The 17,177-nt window shown below is 49.9% G+C and overlaps 1 protein-coding gene across 25 annotated transcripts in view; it reads right to left on the bottom strand.

Annotated features, from left to right (window-relative positions):
* Positions 1–17,177, bottom strand: part of Rbfox1 (RNA binding fox-1 homolog 1) — a 2,023,047-nt gene that overhangs the window by 1,576,698 nt on the left and 429,172 nt on the right. The window lies entirely within an intron of this gene.

Raw genomic sequence — 17,177 nt, 5'->3', positions numbered from 1 at the left:
GCTCGTTCTTTTTAAACGTCTTCGGAACGTTTTCAGGCATTTTGTTGTAGTCAGGTTTGGCTGAATCTGATCACCTCCGTGTGATGCCGAAAAAGACTAAAAGCTCACCAGACAGTGTCTCAGGGAGCACACGAGATGACGGAGCTCTCCAGACTTGGTGGCATATCTTTAAAATGCCCCAGAGCACCCCTGTTACCTTGGTACCGTGACCGCAGGGCGGGCCACCATCCTCCTCATCTGGATGGCTCAGACCTCCTGTGGGGTCCGGTCTCCAGTCTGCCCCCCGCCTCACTTCTTAGTTCTCCATCTTATAGCAAAATCTGTCACTGTTCCGACAGACCCGGCTCTGCCACTTGGTCATCTTACAGCCTTCAGAAATTCCCGCACAATTACTTAGACAGGATTCTACACCTGGGCGCAGGATGTGGGGATGGCCATACCCAAAGCAATGTGAGAGTGTGACGGAAGCACTGGTTAACTCCACTGTGAGTGGCTTAGGACATCAACGTGCTGGTTTAAAATGCCTGTGATACAGAGTGAATTGCTAATGTGCATGTGCGTTTGATATGGACTCAGAGCTGTACGTTTGATAGGGACTCAGAGCTGGACCCCACTGGGCTGGCCACTGAGAGCCCAGGGCATTCTGGGTCCCTCTCCTCTACCTCTGGGAAAGCTTTGTGGGAAACTGGAGGAAGCCCAGCCACAGGATGAAGCTCCACTTCTCCAGGCCTCCGGCATGTCTCATGACGCCGGGTCTTCACACGCTCGGCTCCAGATGGCCCCTGGCCCCTGTACATGCTGCTGCCCAGCATGGACGCCATCTCCTTCCCCCTGCACCTGGACAGCCCCTGCCTGTCCTGCAGAGCGTGGTCACCGTGGGAAGCCACCTTCAACAGGGTGGATGGGGTCACCCTGCGGCCTCCCCAGGAGGCTGTGCTACACACTGCCACCACTCGGAGCCTCTCTGACAGATGGCCCACACCCTCCACTGATTCCCACGCATGTCCCCCACAGGATCACGGGCTCTGTCATCCTCACTGTCCTCGGCATCACTCTTGGAACATGCCAGGCACTTTACAGCGCTGGCCCACTTAAACTGCTCAGAACACTATTAGCCCCGTGTAGGGAGGAGATCGAGGCATGTAGAGGAGCAGCCATGGGCACGTGCCCCTGGGACTGAGGGATGAACCATGGAATCCCCGCCCAGGTCTGCTCCAACAGAGGTGGGACTTTAAATCCCTCCTCATCACTCGTAATCACCAAGATCCTTCTTGCCTAACCCCCTCACTTCCACCAAGTCTTTGCTCAAACCTCCCTTTCTCCAGGACACTGAGCCAGACCAACGACCGACCACCTCAGCTGTGCCCAACATCCCAGTCCCCATTCGGTCACACTGTTCTTCCTGGGATCTTGCAGGCGTTAACTTTCAACGTCATATGTAATGCGCAGCTCTCCTCCTCTGTCTGTCTACCTGCTGGAAGGTGAGCTCCCCGTGGGGCACAGGCGAGCTCCGTGGGGCACAGGCCTTAAGAATGGAGCACTGCACTCACGGGCACCTCCAGCAGAAATGCGGTAAACGCAGGCTGGGCGAGTGAATGAGCGATCGATCGTGTCACCCGCACACCAGCTCCGCTGGACTGCTGGAGGCGAGCGAGCGAGGGTTTGTCCTTGAACTCAAGTCCTGCCTCCTCGTCACTCTCACTGAGGAAGTGGCCCCCAGCCTCTGCCAGTCCGTGCCGTTGTTCCTAGAGTCCCCGAAACCAGGGGGGAGGAGGACCTTCGAGCCTCCCTGGACTGATGGGACTCGGTGCCAGCTTAGCCTCAGGAAGGGTCTGTCACCTAGGGCTGGCTGCCTCTCTCCGTCCAGGCACCCCTCTGCTGGTTCCGACCTGACCCTCCTTAGCACCTGGCCCGAGCAGGAGCCCTCCTGGATGCCACCGCTCCCCCACCTGGCCGTGGTGGGGAAGGACCCCCTCTGCCACCTCAGCTATCCAATTAAGTGGGCTTTCGGAGATGGGGGAAAGCGGGCTGTTTCCTTGACAGCAAATACCCAAACTGACTGAAACAATTAGTTTGTCTATTTTAAAACTGAATTCCAACGCTTCCATGGCAACCGAAGTTATTAAAAGATGTAAATTAAAGTGTTGCACAGGAAAGATGGCTGGGCACGGAAGGCACTTGTTTTGGGGGAAAGAACACAAAGAACTTCAAACCAAGGGCATCCCCCTGCCTGGATGCACACTGCAGTCGGCTGGAGGGCCACCGCTCCTGCCCCTGGCCCTGGCTTTTGTCACTGTCCCTCATAAGCCGGAGACAGAGGAGGGGCTTTGCATGTCTGAAACCCCTTGTGCCCAGGAGGAAGCCTCAGGAGGGTGGGAGGGAGCCGAGCTGGCCTTTGTGACCTGGCGCTGTGCTGCGAGTCACGTGCTTCCTCTCACCGGATGCTTCTGCAGAGGAGGCCGAAGCCCAGTCTGTTCCCATTTCACAGTGGAGAACTCGAGACCCAGATGCAGGAAGCAGCTGGAGAACTCGAGACCCAGATGCAGGAGTCGCACAGCTGGCGAGAGCGCAAACTGGGATTAGAACCCACGTCTGGCTGGCCACATCAGGTTTTCTGAAACCGTGACAGATAAAATGGCATGGGTGGATCACCCCACTGGGTCCTTCTAATAATCATAAACGGCAGGATGGGGGGCCACTGAGACCTCAGGCTCCAGGGTGGGACAGACGTGGACACTGACTGCCGTGGTGCACAGGGGACTCTAGGAAGCCACGCATCCACCCATGGGGGTCATCTCCAAGTGTTCTCACACTTAAACTGCCCATGAACCCACCCACAGGCGACATTTCCCAACATCTGGAAGTATTTCTACTAACAGTTTGGGGAGAGGGGAAGCTACTGGCCTCCTGTGAGTAGACTCCAGGGGGCTGCTCCAGATCCTGACCCACATAGGGAAGCCCCCCACAGCAAAGAGTGATCTGGCTTCCATGTGGGCTGGGCTGAGGGGGAGACGCCTGGTCTACGGGAAGGACAGGAGGAAGGAACGATTGACTGATGGATGGATGGAAGGGGCAGTTTGAATGAGTCATTCCCAGTTAACAACCCAGCGGTTTCCATCCACACGAAGTCACCAAATGCCACTTATCACTCTTTTAATTAAAACAGCCTCTGTGCACCCAAATGGCCCAAGGGAAAACACACATCAACCAGTTCCAGCTCTTTCCACACAACTTCCCTTGTGACTTAAAATAACCAATGTTTTTTTAAAAAAAAACCTTATTTTGCCAGGTCCTGGGAGAAGCACTTTATGCACATTAATTAATTAATCAATCATTATTATTATTTTTTTTTTTGCAGCACTGACAAATGATCCCAGGTCACACGTGTGAGGCAGATCCTCTCCGTGGAGAGCTACACCCCCCACTCCCTCTTCCATTTTTATTAGGAGATAGGGTCTTGCCAAGTTGCTGAGGTTAGCCTTCAACTTGAGATTCTCCTGCCTCAGCCTCCGGAGCAGCTGGGATTCTGGACATGCACCACACGCCCAGGTAGAGAATTAATTTATTTAACCCTCATAACCACCCACCAGCTCCATTTTACAGATGAGCACAGAGAGATGCCGAGGCATCAGATAACCTGTCCGAGGCAGCACCAATAGTAAAGCCAAGAGTTTGGAGCAGGAGCTTCAGGACCTGCCAGAGCACCTGGAACCAGCACATTCATCAACGAGTGCACGGGAAGAAAACAACTTCCTGCCCCCAACTCGATGAGTGAGTGTAATGTGTTTCCTTGTTTTGACTTGTGAAAGCAATGCCTCTGGGAAACATTAGCACAAAGAAATTCTGAAATTGAGCACAGAGAGCTGAAAACTCAAGGCAGGAGGCTTCAGGGGCCATTAGCCACATCCCAAACACTCTGCTCATCACTTTGAAGAGGGAACGGGGATTCTGGAGGCTCTGCCTGTGCAAGATGTGTCTGTAGCTCACCCTCTGACTGCATCCCCTGAGCACAGGGGAAGTTCACATTTTTAGCTAACATTCTGGGCGATGCTTTTCTTAACCTTGCAAGTTGCTATTTTACTAGCAGCTTCCTTTTGGGGCATCAGATGGCAGATTGGATGATTTAAGGGGGGAAAATATGGTTGTATTTGAAGTTTATTTTTTTTAAAAGCCTCCGGGAGTCTAATGTGACATTCTGGGTAAGAACACAGCATCAGTTGATGCATATGACATCTCTCTTAATGATGTATGAAATCTCTTCATGGTGGCAGATCACTGAGGGGGTGGAGAGCAACCTCACAGGAAACCTGCCTCAGCCTGGTAAGCCATGCTGCCACCCTATCTCGGGAGGGGGAGAGGCTCCGAGGTCTGGGAGCTCCTCCGTTTGCAGAATGCTCATCCACAAGGGACCCAGAGACCATCTGGCCTCACTAACCAGGTTGTAGGCATTAGGGGGCCAGTAACATGCAGGCTGTAGGGAGACCGTTCCATGTCCCCCTGTCTCTGGGAAATGAGCTACACCCATGGAATCCACATACAGGTGTGAGATAATCCAAAGGGATTCTGTGTGCATGCACCAGGGCATCAAGAAATGGGGGAAAGGCTTCCTCCCCAAGCCAATGCCATACTGTGCTTCAGGGGCCTCTCACAAATGCCTTCTCCTCTCCCATCATCCGCCAAGGTCTCTAGAGAAAACCGCTCCTCGTTCCTCCACCCTTTAGGACTAAAAGTGACAGATCAGGCAGCTGAGGAAAAACCCCATTAAGCTCTCTGCCTTGGAGTCTGCTTTGTTCAGGTGGAAGACGGAAGAAGAGAGCCCACCACTGAGCAGGGGAAGTTCATGGGTGATGTTGGGAAGACTCCTCCGTCACTTCTGCCCACCTCGCCTTAGCCAGAACGTCATCACATGGCCCTGTGAACTTGAAGGGAGGCTGGGAAATGGAACCTATCTGTGTGCACAAGGGGAGAGAGAAGTGGGTTTTGATGTAACCAGAGCTGTCTCTACCGTAGGCATTAAGCAAAATCCTGTAAGGCTCAAATCAGTCTGGGAAGCCAGGCACAAACACACGCCATTGTCTTTCAATTACCCGGCGTCACGCAAACCTTAGGTTACAGTAAACCCTCAACTATGTCACTCGACAGCATCTTGAGGGGAAGACAGGCAGAAGAAAGCAGGGCACTGCCAGGTTGCCACTTAGATGTGAAACGGAGGTGCTGCCGGCTGACAGCTCGGGATGTGCACGGCCGTGTCCCCAGGCTGCAATTGCCTGTTCCATCTGATCCCCCCACCTTGATGGTACTGCTAGTGACAAGGATCACCCCGTGCAGAGGAGAAGCCGAAATGCCCAGCGCCAGCATGCCCAGGTCACTGTAGCCCCAGAGTTCAAGTGCTTCACCAGGTGGCTTTCTGTGCTGTCCCTTGAGGGCACAATGTCAGGGTTCCTACTTTCTAGCAGTGTTATTTGAACCACGGCATTAGCTCGCAGGGAAGAGAAAACATTTTCATAAAATATTCAGGATGTGAAATATGAAGGAAAAGACATATCCACAGGAAAGTCACTCATCAAAGTGATTTTCTTACTCAACTGCCATAGGAGTCTGGTGTTCCAACCTGAACAAGGAATGAAAAGAGGGTAGGTAGCAAAAGACACCTTGCTTATCAGGCAGAGCTATGGCACGCAGCCCCAGGCATACAGGGTCCAGACTCCAGATGCAGAGAAACCCGCGTGATCAAATTCCTCATTCGACAGTGAGTGGACCATGGGTGTTCCTCATGCATATCAAAGCTGCCTCTTCCTCCGGGGTGGTTTATTTACCAATATGGCGGGTGGAATGCTGAGAGATGGATAGCTATCAGGCTGCTACAGAGGAGCCTTGTTTCACACTTGGAGAATGCGAGGGAAAATTATCAGGGAGAGGATTATATTTGTGTTGCAGCTTATTGGATTTTTCTTCTTCTGGAGTCTGGAGGGATTTTTACCATATTAACATGCATGTATTTTTTAAAAACATCTGAAATATGAATGTGTTTTAAAATCAATATATACATTTAATGTGGTGTTGCTTTGATATCCTCTCCACCCCCACCCCCCAAATACCCTACATTAAATCGAGGCTGGGAATTATAGCCCACAGCATCTGAGACTAGAGAGAATATAACACCTGGTTCTGTATGGGACCTGATTCAAGTATCCATTTCTCTCACCCTGTGGACTTAATCCCTGTGATAATAAACTGGCTACTTGTAGAGGCTTTGAATAGAAGATCCTAAAGGCAAGGGCTGGATCATTCCAATTAAAAATACAAACCAAACTTAAGGGGGGGAAAAAGCCAACAACCACTTCCCTTTAAAAAAATAGCACTACATTTTAAATATTCATTTAGATGTATAGTAATAAACCATTATGCATTTTAATCTGTTTTCCGTTTGACAGAATTTCATTTGCAGACTCTCTGTGGCTTATAAAAATAGACCCAGAGTTCAAATCCCCACAGCATGAGATTTTTCACATTCTCTAATTTGCAGTAATATATTTGTGTCAAATTCAGTCTATAAGCCCCCAGGGAACAACACTGGCACTTGGGCCTCTGAGAAAGCAGGCTGAAGTTGGAGTCCAGGCCTCATGTGGGGCTGTGGACATGAGACTTGGTACATGAGACTTGGGTACCTCCCCAAATGCCACCCTTATCCCTCTCCTTCTGTGGATCAGCTTAGACCAGGAAGCATGAGGCCCCGGGGTCCGTTTAGTTCCCACAGTTCTGAGTTCACCAAAGCCTATTTCTTTATCCCCTTGGGCCCGCAGCTAGACTACATTTCCCAGCCTCCCTTGCAGTTTACAGGGTCATGTGACTGAGCTCTGGCCAATGGAAGGTGGTGGAAGCATGGCCCATAGGCCCTTCCTGGACATAGACATTGCACTCTTTCCTGTTCCTTCCCTGAGCTGAATAACTCAGATTTTAAGACAAGTCCCTTAACCTCTCTGTACCTGATAGCAACATGGTGGGGAATAAGTGGGATTAAGTGTGCAACTGTAAAATGCTTGGGACATAACAAACCTGGCCCCCGAGGAATGCTAACAAGCTATCACTGCTATCATTGCTACTGCCACTGTGACAACAAGAGTTAGTATCTTAGTACCCCAGTGCTTTGAAGAGTGCCTGGTGTGTAGTATGCTGATATTGCTATTAACTATCATTATTACTTTCTGCAAAATATGTCCAACAGTAAAAATCTACCAGAACTAGTAAAATCATGGGTATATGGTCTTATCATATTACCTAGCATTAGAAAAAATATGAGCTTTTAATAGACTCTGGTCTCAAGTGCCACCTATGCTGTGGGGGAAGGCAGTAGAGGCCAAGTGGATGAATACGACAAAATCAGTCTTCGCATTTTCCATAATTTGCCCTTGTAGTCAAGGTCAAATTGGGACTCTGGAGGCTTTGACCCAGGCAGAATCAAGAACAACCCAGAAGCAAGCCTGGCCAGGGTTCTGAATGGGCACTCGGGACCCTTGAGGATCTCATATTGAGCACAATGGGTCCATGAACTTAGGTCAACAGTGAGAACTTTATTTCCACTGGTCTTTAACCATAAGCTCGATGCTCTTCCCCAACATCGGCCAGCCACACAATCACATAGCATGACGAAGACCTGTGACTATGTTACCATCAGAAATCACGGGTGTCTTATTTTTAAGTGGCATTATAATTGTCAGAGATAACTCAAAGTACCATAATGTTTATGGCAACTTCCAAATCATGGTAATTACTAGACTTGCTTATTTAAAATGTTAATAATGAAAGCAAAGATTTGACTGAATCCCATTATTTTTGTACTAAATGTATTTCAACATAATTTCCTTTGTGATTCTAAGTAATTTATGTGACGTATTTTAAAACTCTGTCCTGCAGTGAGGCCCACAATTCTCCCTAGATGCTCCAGGGGTTCAAGTTACAGAAGCAGTTGAGGGGCTCTGGTTTTGAAGACCCTCAGTCACCCCGACACTGGAGCTAGGTGTGCAGTCCAGAAGCCCACTAGTGGTTGCCCAGGCACCTCTGGCAGGTCTTTTAACTCCCCCGGGCCTTCTGATATTGCACCTGTAAACAGGAGCTAATAATATTCTCCCCAAATCCTTCCTAGGATTATTGTGAGATTCAAATATGATGCGGCAGGTGAATCTGACGGCTGAAAGTAATAGACTCTGCACAAACTTGGGGCGTCAATCATATCATCCCTTGGAGCAGTTATAGATCCTATCCTCCGACTCTTCAAGCGTGTTCTCTAAGCGCTGCCCCAGGTCCTCCTAAGATGTGACCGAATAAAGAAAAAAATTGCCAAGAGCTTTGCCTGGAGAATCTAGTGGAGATGCCAGAGTCAGATTTGGGGGTGAATCCTGGCTGGGCCCTTACTAACAGCAACTGAGGATGACACCCCTTTTTGGAGACTGTTTCCTCTTCTTGACAGTGGAAAGAAGGACGGTGGCATGAGTCTCACCGGACAAATGCCTTAGAGAGTGCCTGGCAAGTGACCCCAGTGTGGCACTTGGTGAAGCCCACGAGATGAGATGGGAACAGAGGGGACTCATCCCTGCCACGCCTGTCGCTCCCACACTGTGGAAGGCATTTAGTTCTCGTGGGACACCTAGGTGCCCCTTACCTTTCCAGACCCTCAGTCATGGGCACCCTGGAATGTGTCCTAGCTGGGAGTGACGGAGGACGGCACCTGGTTTGCGCTGTGGATTGAAGGGCAAGGGAAACTTCCCAAGAGATCCCCACTCTCTTTCCCCTCTGCCCTGTTGCCAGTGGAAGTGGGGGAGGTGCCTGGGGCACAGTGGAGCAGGAGATGGAAGGTTAGGAACGGCTCCCTCACTACCTGGAGAGAGCTACCCGAGAGTCTCCCAGCTCCCACCAGATATGCTGCAAGTCTGAGAGATAAACCCCCCCCGCAGTGGGCGGGCTATTGAGATTTCCTGGCCACCTTGAACTTCAACTCATCCTCACCTTCCTAATCCACCGATTAAATGGGAAAACCGAAAAGCTGGCAGCACCTCCTTCCAATACTATGGCTACATCTTCTACGAGACACACCTGGAGACCAGGGTCTCTCTCCAGGACAAGAGCCCACAGCCTGCCAGCCCTTTGCAGGGTCTGAGCAGGATCTAGTGCAGGACTGAGTATGCCCAAGGAAGGATACCAGCGGTCACTCTCTGCATCTCAGCTATCTATCCACTGCTCAGCGATGGCTGACTGCGCCTCAGAGAATGGCCTTTGCAGTCAAAGCCCATGTTAGCAGAAAGCACTACCACACTGTCATCTCTCCAGAAACGCAGATTTCTCTCTCTCTCCTCCAAAAATGCAGTAGCTCTGAGCATGGCAGGGAGCTCCCAATGCCGACCTGGCGGCCCATGTGTAAGGACAGGTATGGGACCAGAATCCCTGCCTGTGCCAGGGCAGAGCACAAGACGTAATTAACACGTTTCAAATCAGCATGTGAAACGTGTCAGATGTTGGAGTATTAATTAATATTTTTTTGCAAACTAATTACATTAGCATGACAAGGCCAGGAAGACACTAGAGGAGTTTACTCATTTTGCCTCACTTCTCTTATTTAATGGCTGCATGGATTACCATGTTATTGAATTTTTAGGTTTTTTTTTTTTAATTTACCAGAAACGATCTAAACACCACACTATTTCACAGCTATCATCATTTATTCATAGCTCAATAGAGGAAGCCGGAATGGCAATAACTCTCTTCTTCTCACCCCCTAATTGTCATTCTGGTGAGATAAGTGGGAGCTCAGCCCCACGTCAAGCTACATTAGTGCCGAGAATCGGGCACAGTCACTAAGTTTCTGCAAAGTGTGTGAGCATCATTTGTCATGAGGGCTTTGTGCTGAGCAATGCAGGCTGAGCCCACGGGTGAGCAGGCCTGCTTCTCCCGTCCTAGCTGGTTGAGAGGGCAGAGTGTGTAGAGTCAAATACTGATGTTGCCTATAGCCATATGGCCTTGGATAGATCCACAAACTCTTCAGAGCCTCAGTTTTATCGTCCGTTAAATGAAGGTCATATTAATACCCTCCCAAGTTTGTCGGAAGAAATAAAACAGGAGATGCCCATAAAAGGCTTAGCACGGAGCTTAGTATCCAGGGGGCACTGAATAAATGCTGGCTGCTCTCACAGCGACCACCGCCACCACCGTGGGCACCGCCCCCTTCACCTTCGACGCCCTTCATCCACGCGTCCAGCTGAATCCCCAGCCCCCCTCTCCCGACTGGCTTCTCACAGTCCGTCCAAAGCCATCTCTCTGCTCTCTTTAAAAAGTGCTTCTGGATTCTTCACACATTCCGTGGAGGGTGGTATCCAGGTATAGGGCTCCCAGCGCCTCTTCTGGGCTTAGAACAAGGGTGTATGGATGAGGAAGAAAGACCCAGCCCATCTGAAGTCCCCCACCCCAGCTTCCTGGGGGCTTTGAACATGGAGGTCTCACTCCCTGCCCCCTGAACCCACCTCTCTTAGAACTCGGCTGAAAGCATCTGTCTGCCCATCTGGACCTTACTCCATCACAGGCTCTTTGAGAGCAGGAAATGGTGTCTTACTCATTTGAAGCTATCAGGGCCTAAAGGGCGGCAAGCTCTCCCCAAGAGGTCATCTGCTAATAAATACACAGTGAGCTGTGCTGCAGGCCCCTGAGCCAGGCCTGGACACCAGCCCCTCCCCCTCCCCTCTGGCTGGAACCGGTACTTCTATTATCCCCTCAGGGGCCCCCAGGACCCCACCTGCACCTCTTCTTTCTTCTCCCACCCTGGCTCCTGGCCTGGAGTTCCCACAATCAGCCTGTTTAACGCCCCATCCCTGACTTGTTTCCAACACCTTCCTTCTGGGGTCCCATCTCCAGGCCTCCACCTGCCTCTTCCCCAGAAGCCCCACCGCCGCGGCTGAGTCCACGTCCCCTCCCGCCATTGACAAAACATGCTGATCCTTGGGATTATGCAACATTACCGGTGATGACAGGCTGGAGCCTCTGCTGCTCAGCCTAATTTGGTGCACAGTCTGAGAGCTGGAGTGAAGTCTGAGCCCGGGAGCACATCTTTTGATCTTAAACAGTCAGAAGGTTGGAATGTATAATGCTATGGAAATAAACGGTGTCAAAACTGTAGGAAATAATTTATGGTGTGGGAATGGGCTTTGTGATCAGAGCACTCACAAAACCTTAAAACCAAGAGTCCGCTGGGCTAGTTGGGCTGCAGCAGGGGAGCCTTGAGAGAAGAGGGTTCAGAACACGAGAGACCCGGTTTCCTGCTCAGGGTTGCAGGACGCAGCCTGAGAGACAGTGAGCGAGTCCTGACCCCTCTTCCCAGGTGCCCCTGCTGGTGCCTGGCAGCCCTGGGGGTGATTCCCCATCTCCCTCTGTTACCTGTGACTCATTAATCAGCCACGGGGAGCCTCAACCTGCTCACCTGTAAAACAGGGGAAACAACTGTCATCCCGCCGTAGGACTACGGTGAGGGTAGAACTGAGTACGATCCGGTGCTCGGAAGGACTGTGCACTGCCTGCAACGCTCAGCCACTAACGCACAGTCATCTTTCCCTCCCTTTGATTCCTTCTCTTCACTAATCCCTTCTATCCACCAACTTGCAGTGTGCAAGTGGTGGGTCCTTCTAACTCACCCTCAAGATCTTAAGGTAATGGACACTCATTTCTTACATATATGTATATATATAGAAGAGACAGAGATTTTTATCAACTCCGCACTTTTCCATTCATGCCCTTGGAATAAAGAGCTTCTGGAAGATTCTAGGGCTGACGTTTCCTTTGGGTTTAGAGGTCTGAGTTGGATCCAGTTGGTGCTTCTGCTGTGTCCTGTGCAGAAGGAACTACCAAGCCTAGTGGCAAAGTGACAGCTCCAGTGACAACCACTCGTGACATTCAGGCCACTATGCACCAGGTGATAATGTCACACGGTCCCTTCTCCCTTCTCAGAAAAGCTGTGCTGCACGGCTCATTCTTCATCCTCACCCTGTGGAGGGTGAAGGAGGTACAGAGAGGAACGACAGGTCACGGCTGGGGACGGGGCGGTGCTGTCACAGCAGAGAGAGCCAGAGCATCGCAGTCACACACCAGGTCACACGCAGTCCCTGCTGCGTCATTCCTAAGTAAGTCTAGTCAGCTATGTCACCTCTCTGGGTCTCAGTTTCCTTGCCTGTAAGATGCAGGCAGACATTTGTAGTAATTTGGAGGATTTCTGAAGCTGACTCGGTGCCTGGGACTCGTGCACAGGTGGTGACCAATGGCCAAGGCGATGGGTTCAGCCAGGGAGACTCTTGCCCGTTTCCCAGTGGTGCCTCTGAGTGTCAGTCTGCTGGCCAGGAGCACTGTCCACTGCTGTCCACTGCTGTCCCGGGTGCCTGGTGTCTGCTCTTCCTGCAACTTATTTCCCACTCGACCCCCAGCCCTGCCTCCACTCTCCCTCTTCTTAGCACATTTATTGCCCTCTGCTATTTACCAAGAAAATGAAGGCCACCAGCAGGACCTCTTTCAATTTTCTTCCTCTCCCTCAAATTCATCCGCAGGTGCTCGCCATCCTTTGTCTCCTCAGTGTCACAGGGGAAAAAACGTCCTTCTCAGCCAGGTCAGCACCACCACTCTCCAGCAGGTCGCTAAGCCGGGCCACTCAGTGGTGAGCGAGGCCAGGACCCTCTGGGATGCTCCGGCTGCACCCATCTGAGCTGCACCCACCCTGGTATCCCGAGGCCTCTCCTCCAAAATTCCCTTGGAAATCTTGCCTTTCCTTCTGGCCTGGGGCCCATCATTCTCTGGGCTCAGATCCTTGCCAGTGTCCACTGTGGCTTATGAATCCTGTCCCTTGGCTCTCTCCTTGTGCTCCCCACATCTAACTCCTGCTTCCACTGCCCACGTTGGACGGGGTGCTGCAGAGGACCTTCACGGTCACACACTGGCCGTGCCCAGCCGGACCCAGGCCTCTCTTCCTCAACCTCACAGAGCAGTTCAGGGCCCGCCTCTTCCTTCTACCCTCCTGCTCGTCAGACACTCGGCCCTGGTTCTCCTGTGTTTGCTCCCATCACTTCACTTTGGGGATGGGCGAGAGGAATTCTGACTCTTGCTCTTCACCTCCTCTGTCGCTTCTACTCTCGTTTTTGTTTTAACTTGATGATTGACCTGACTCATCCTTCAGGGCTCCGGGCTTCCCAGAGGGTTCTCCCCAGACTGCTCCGGAAGTCCCCATGAACACTCCTCCCCTGCCGAATCTAAACCATTGGTGTAACCCTAGTGCCTGGTACCGGGTCTGGAATATAGTCAGCTGTCCCTTAAGTCGCACCACATTCCCGCTGAAAATCCGAGGCCCTTGAATCAAAGCCGGCGGATCTTTCAGGTTTCGTTAAGCATGGTTTTGTGCCAACTTCAAGGCAAAGGCGACCGAGTACAACCTGGCAAAGAGTGTTCATGGGCAAGAGCTGCTGGTCCTCCCGTCGGCCTTGTCTTTGGGTGGAGGGAAGAGGGCCATTGATTCCAAAGTGAAGTAAGCCATCCGAGTGACCTTCTGCCTGGTGAGGTGTGGTACAGTGACAGTGCAGAGTACTTTCCAAGCCACAGACCTCAAAATAATTTCTAATTACTTTTTTTTTTTTTTGCTTTATATGAAAGAGAAAAGAAAGGGGGTTCATGTGAGTCTAGCCGTGGAACACCGCTTGGTGCCAGGCCGACTGAGGCACTGCATACCAGGGGCTCACTGAAGCTCATGCCAAACTTGGGTGTCCAATTATCCTCACTTTGCAGATGAAGGATTCATTCAGGCCAACGAAGTGATTTGACCAGTCACGTAACTTGTCGGCTGTGGGTTTGTGATCCTTGCCTCATCCAAACAACCCCGAAGCTCGTGCCCTTTCTACTGTACTCCTCTCAATGCAACAGCTCCCTTGTCTCCTAGAAAATAACTGGATTCTCCAACGGTAAAGGAAGGCGGGGCTAGTCCACTCACAGCGAAGGACGCTCAGCCCCTTCTCAAACGCACTGGTTTCCCTTCTACTGGGCCAGAGTGCCTCTCCTGGGCTCGGGCAGAGCCTGCTTTGTTTTCCTGAGAACCAGGCTTGAGACGGGAGAAATACATGATTCCTCAGCCTGGGATAAAGTTTCCCTCTGGAAAGAAGAAAAGAAAATCGGTGGGAGGGACGCTCCACCTACGTTTTCCCAGAGTCACTGGGTCTGGCCACCTGTGCCGCTCGCGCTGGCAATTATTTGGGATAGCAAAACTGTAATATCAATCAATCTCAGTTCGATTCCTTTGCCGTGAAATAGAAGCAGTCCAATTTATCAAAATTGAGGGCCTCCACTGGGTTTATATTGCCATTAAACTATCAACAGGAAATCATTAAGGTGAGGCAAGAAACCAACTGGTAACTGAAAAGAAAGGCTTTCTTCCAAGCGCCCCGGCTGGCAAGCCGCTTTGTCTGGCTGTCAGCGTGGCCATCATGGGGCTGGGCCTCAGATCTTTGTGTTAATTTGCAGTTGGTGGTGGAGGGAGCACCGGCGTAGACATTTGCACTCCAGCGGCTGCGCCCAGGTAACTTGGTTCTCTCTCAGCAGGGCAAGCTGCGTGACGATAAATAGGGGAAAATGTGTATGCATTTGTGTGATAAAACAGGCTTAATGATTCTGAAGGGGAAGGAGTCCACGAGACGCACAGTAGCAACTGAGGAACAAAATGGCACCATGCAGGGCCAATTAATGTGCAAATATGTGTGTGCGGACTCGCATTCCATTCATCATGTGGACATGGAAATTGGGCCATTTATCTGTTATATTATGTATGTGACATCTTAGTTTGGTTCTTACAGGCTGCTTGGGGACAAAGGGCCATGTGCTTTGCGGCTAGCAGAGGGAATTTAAGATAAATTCTTCAGCTGTCATAAACATTGCTGGGCAGAATTTGGTCGGAAGATAAAGCTCTCTCCTCTGCAGGGTTTTCACATTTCTCAATAGCCCGTGTGCCATCTTATTAAAACCGTGTGTGGTGAGGGAGGGGTGGCATATGCCATGAAAAATTATTGGCACAAACAGCTTGCTGTCATGTTTTCAAAGTCCAGATTTAGCAAATGTTATTCACATATTCACTGTCAATCTGCAGAGAGAAAGGGACCTGGCAAAGCCATTCCTTGTCACTGATTCTGTGAATTGTAATTCCTTTTGTCTCCTTTTAACCAGCGTCTCCTCCACAGGTGGGGTTTGTTCTGCTTAAATTACAACTGTTTGTCTATACTTAGGGGGAAGAAAAAGAGATTTCAGAAGAGGACCTCAGAGAGGCACGTTCCCTGAGCTGCTATTATTTACCTAGCCACGCGCACGGGGCATGCATTAAATAACGGTGATGGCCTGCTCTGATGAATTGCCATTAGAAATTCAATTAATAAAAGGTTACCTCCCTGCAGTTGTGCAAAAAAAAAAAATATGATCTGGCTGCAGCAATAACAACTTAGCCTTAGAACAATGGTTAGGAGAAAGAAAAAAGAAAAAAAGAGACGTGAGCATCTGGGAAAGGGGACTCTGGAGTGGATGACTGAATGGACAGATGAAGTCCACTTCTGAAGTTTTCCCTGGGCGCTGGGTATAGGGTCCTGTGTCACACCTCCCCATTCCCTCCATCCTGCGGGCCCCACCCTGGTCATCGCCTCTTCTTGCCCCCCACTATTCTGGTTTATGCTTTGGGGGTCTCCTTCTTTCCATCCTTGGCCATTCTCCTCCTCCTCCTCCCTCCCCTTCTCTCCTTTACCCTTTCTTCCTCTCTCCGACCTGTTTTTTCTCACTCACTCCCTCCCTCCTCCTTTCCTTTAGTGCCCAGTAAAAGGCCCTTTCCTGGTTACATAGAGTGCACACCCCAGATGCAGAGCCCCATACGCCTTGCATATGGTCACCTGCGGAACCACGTCCAGTCAGAAATGGAGAATGTCCATCCCCCAGCAGGTCCCCTAAGCCCCACCCTGCCGACACTCTCAGGGGTGCCATTCTTACTTTTATCCCTCGAGATGAGGGATGTCTTTACATGGACATGGGGTACACTATTGGTTCTGGTATTTTTTCTCCCTCGGTGTTACGTTTTCATGATTTATGCGCACTCTTCCACGTATCGATAGACAGTTCTTCTTGATTGTGGTCTTGTATTCCATTAGATGACTAGACCACTATAATTTATTATTTGGGTAATGAACATTTGGTTTGTTTCCAGATTTTGGCTATGATCAATCACCAATAAACTCTATGAACATTCTTTCATGATCTCTAGTGAACATATGTACTTGTTGCTCTTGAACACGGAGGCAGAAATGGAATTGCTGAATCATTAAACATTTTTTTTCACCAATGCATCAAGAACCATAATTTTCTAGGCCTTCATGTTTTAATCTGTACCATGGTGATAAGAAATATCCAGCCACACACGGAACTATGTAACCCAGCTGTACCACTTCTCAACATTTATCCTAAAGTCATCATGCTACAGTGACACACACATACCCATGCTTACAGCCGCACAATTCACAAGAGCCAAATTATGGATCAATAGTCTAAGTGTCCATCAACAGATGAATACATAAAGAAAATGTACATATATACACATGGAGTTTTATTCAGCGATAAAGAAGAATAAAACTATGTCATTTGTAGGAAAATGAATGGAATTAAAGACGATTATGTTAAGCAAAATAAATCAAACTCAGGTGGTCAAGGGTCATATGCTTTCTCTCATATGTGGAAGCTAGGAAAGAAAGGGGAAAGGAAAGGGGGGTGTCTCATGAAAATGAAGGGTGATCAGTAGAGAGAGGAAAGGGGTCAGGAGGACAGAGGAAGAGTGAGGGAAGAAGGGGAAAGAGCCAGGGAATGATGTTGGATAAATCATACTGCTACATTGTGTGCATGTGTGGAACGATCTTGTTTTCTAGTAAGGACAAAGCATACTCAGTAATTCATTTTCCTATGAGAAATTCAGGTATCATGCCAATAGAAACGTCCAGAAAGTGATATTAAAAATTAAAGATGTCTGTTTAAAGACCAAAAACAGAAAAGAAAAAAGAAGATCCTTCCATATATGAATGGTGAGAAGTTGAAAAGTGGCAACACACGTAAAGGCGTGCTGGTGTTAAATGGCCAAATGTGGCACAAAT

This window comes from Ictidomys tridecemlineatus, chromosome 10, assembly GCF_052094955.1.
Source record: "Ictidomys tridecemlineatus isolate mIctTri1 chromosome 10, mIctTri1.hap1, whole genome shotgun sequence".
Classification (NCBI taxonomy): Eukaryota; Metazoa; Chordata; class Mammalia; order Rodentia; family Sciuridae; genus Ictidomys; species Ictidomys tridecemlineatus.
Note: the sequence above shows the minus strand (reverse complement) of the source record. Positions and strands in the feature narration are given on the sequence as shown.